This window comes from Camelus bactrianus, chromosome 3, assembly GCF_048773025.1.
Source record: "Camelus bactrianus isolate YW-2024 breed Bactrian camel chromosome 3, ASM4877302v1, whole genome shotgun sequence".
Taxonomy (NCBI): domain Eukaryota; kingdom Metazoa; phylum Chordata; class Mammalia; order Artiodactyla; family Camelidae; genus Camelus; species Camelus bactrianus.
In genome coordinates this window covers 117,508,607-117,512,372 of record NC_133541.1, presented here as the reverse complement: position 1 = coordinate 117,512,372, position 3,766 = coordinate 117,508,607, and positions in this window count along the sequence as shown.

Genomic DNA, 3,766 nt, shown 5'->3' with positions numbered 1-3,766 from the left:
CTTACTTCCTTCATGATTTTGACCACCAGAGTTTTTAGTTTCCATTTGGATATGAGAATAAGGGAAGCTTTGTCTCTGAAGTCTTTTCTTTCCTTTCCTTTCTTTTTTTTTTCTTTCCTTTTATCTTCCTGTCTTCTTTTCTTTCTTTCTTTCTTTCTTTCTTTCTTTCTTTCTTTCTTTCTTTCTTTCTTTCTTTCTTTCTTTCTTTCTTTCTTTCTTTCTCTTTCTTTCTCTCTCTCTCTTTCCTTCCTTCCTTCCTTCATTCTTTACTTCCTTCCTTTCTTCCTCTCTTCTCTCTCATTTTCTTTCTTCTTACCAGTTTGCATTTTTGGCTTTTTTTCTTAGTTATTGTTTGACTTTTTTTCTTAGTTATTGTTTGACTAGGTTACTTGCTGTCTGCCATTATTTGAATTTTAATATGATCAATAATACTGAAAAAATGCACAAAGTAATCTGAAATTAAGGCCTACACAAGAGCAGTTTAAATGCATTTTAAGTTGCCACTTTGGCCTCTCCGATGCACTGACATACGTGTGTGGGAGTTGTGTCACTGGGACACTTACCTTTCCAGGGAGTTTGGCTGCATCTGCAGCTATCAGCGTGTAGTTTCACCAGGAACCGGCAAACTCTGCCGAGGCAGACTAGGAGGAGGAGCTAAGACATGAAGGTCGGCTGTGACGTATGAAGCGCTCAGCTTCAGTGGCCACTTCACCGCGATCGGTACTTTACCAGTTTCCTGCTCAACTGACACAGGGACTCGGGTGAGTTCTAGTTCATGAAATTCCATCCAAACAGTAGATATCTGGAGTGTTTATCACTGCATAGGCTGTATTATCAAGTGTATTCCTGACAGCAGAGAGCTTCCATCTTGACCTGTGTGGTAAGAACTAAATTCTCACTTGTAGACTAGCTTCTGGCTTGTGCTTCTGTACACACAGGACGGGGCCTGAGTGTTCCCTGCAGCGTTGCTGCACCCAGATGTCTAGCAATTACTCACCTCTTTGCAGAGGGATGTACACCACATAAATAGGTGTAATGCGGGAAGATGCATCCCATATTGATCCTCCCTTCACTGGATCCCCAGTGGCCCTGGATGAGAATGAAGGACAGGCAGGGAAAGACACCAAGTGCAGTTAAAGTTTGTCTTAACCAGTTGCTGTTAAAATACTCAGGTGTTGCCGTCATTATAGATCACAATGATGGGAATGCACTGCTCTGGCCCTGAGTGCAGCTTCGTCGCAACTTCATGCCAGAACACAGGGCCAATGACAGCAGAGACAAAGCACTTTGCTGTCTCTTGTCACTTTGCTTGGCGTACAGCAGTACCCAACAAATGTCTTGTAAATGTTGCATGGGATGAATTCGGTTATGTTTTAAAAGAATTCTAGTGTTCCATCATTCCTGAATTTCTAGAATAAAGTCTACTTGGTCAGGATGTATACTTTTTCTCGGACCAAGTCTATATGGCCATGCTAAACCGCACTTTTGAAAATTTACCCACCTTCAGTGATTTAAAGTGACACATTTCTCACGCGCTGATTTTCCAGCATGTACTTGGGCCCAACTCTGAGTGCTTTATCCACTGGTGTGCGTGCACAGACACAAATTGTCAAACCTTAATGGCATGTTATGATTGCAGCATCTTCACTGGACATTTTAATTTCTGCTGGATTCGTTCCCACCACAGCCTTCATATTTAATTTTATTCTAGGGTTTTCTTGCTTGTTTGTGTTTTGATATAAACTTTGAAATCAACTTATCTAGCTCCAGGAAAAAAAAAAAAACACATTTTGAGTTGATTTGTTTAAGAATGTAGGCTGTCTTATCATTCATCCAAATCTACTTTTTCCTTTTGTGTGTGTGGTGTTTTTTGTTTTGTTTTCCAGGAGTATTTTTAAAATTTCCTTATATCAATTTTCACATTTCTTGTTAAGACCAGAGGTATCTTATCTTTTTCATTGTTATTATTATTGGTGTCTTGTCTTCCATTGTGTATATTCTTTTTTTAACTTTATTTTATTGAGTTATAGTCAGTTACAATGTCGTGTCAATTTCCAGTGTAGAGCACAATTTTTCAGTTATACATGAACATACATGTGTTCATTGTCACATTCTTTTTCACCGTGAGCTACCACAAGATCTTGTATATATTTCCCTGTGCTACAGAGTATAATCTTGTTCATCTATTCTGCATATGCCTGTCAGTATCTACAAATTTCGCAATCCCAGTCTGTCCCTTCCCACCCCCCTCCCCCCGGCAACCACTAGTTTGTATTCTATGTCTATGAGTCTGTTTCTGTTTTGTATTTGTTCATTTTTCTTTTTCTTTCCTTTTCTTTTTTTCCACTGTGTACATATTTTTTTTCCATTGTCTACATTCTAACTGGAATATAGGCTGATTTTGTCATGTTTATTTAGTAATTTTACTGAATTTTTTTAAACCATTTATGATAGTTTCATAGTTTTCCATTGGGTCTTCCAGATATACTCTGAGTCTTTTTTTTTTTTTTTAACAACAGGTGATAGTTTAAAAGGCTCTCTTCTATTTCCCTGGATGGTTCCCTTGTGCAACTGTGGTGGCCAATCTTCCAATACAACGTTAAGGAGCAGCAGATAAAGGAGAAAACTTTCTGAGACCCTGACTTCACAGTTGAGCAGAAACTCACTCAGTGTTTCCCTATTAAGAAAAGTGCTGGCTTTTAGGCTGACATACACATCTTATTATCCATTGATTCCTTTTTTTCTTTTTAATTGGAAGTGGGTTTTGAATTTGCTAAAAGCCTTTTCATTAACTTTATTCTCCTTGGAAAAGCAATTAAGGCCATGAATTATAGCTATGGACTTCCTAATAATTAATCATATTTGCATTACTAGAATAAATCCTATAGTGTACTATTTTAAAAAGAATGTTGGATTCTGTTTGCTAATCCTTCATTAGGATTTTTAAAATCGACAGGTTGGCTTGTCTTAATCTTTTTCTGTGTGATCAGATTCTTTCCCCACACATATGTGCTGCTAGGGAGCGTATGAACACGCTCCTCCCTTGCCTGCGTCTGCCTGGAACAGCACGGACAGCACTGGGATGAGCACTGAGTGAAGGTGTGATTCCCACCATCTCAGCCAAGGGCCTTCACTGGGAGGAAGCGTTCTTGCTGAAATTTCCCCACTTCTTCTACGGAATTTGGTCTAGTTAAGCCTTCTACCTCTACTAGGGTTAGTTTTCGTGAATTATTTATTTCCTAAAAAAGTAATACTTTTCATTTTGAATTTATTTACATAGAGCTGTTCAAGATCTCTGAAGATTTCTCCTATTTTCTGTGTTTAATGGATATTTCCCCCTTGTCATTTCTTGTTTTGTGCATTTTTGGTCTCACATTATGTTTTGATTAAGTTCGTGGTTTCTTTTCTTACTTTTTGATTTAAATAAAAAAACCATATTTCTAAAATGCTAGTTTCATTGTTTCTTGATGTTTGGCTATTGATTTCTCCTTTTATCTTTTTTTAGTTCCCTTCTCGTTCCTACTCCCATATCATGTTTTCCATTTTTCAAATGGGATGTTTAGGTATTTAAAACTCTTTGATATTGACAGGTCTAAGTTGTTAAGGCAACAAGCTTCCCTGTGCCTCAGCTTTGGTCACACTCGGCACTCCGGGTCCGGACGCCAGTTTATGTGTGGCTGTCCCTTCGAGAGACGCTGCAGTTTGGTTTGTACTTCTCTCACCCTGCTGTTTGTCATCCCAGCATCACCAGGGCGATGGACACACT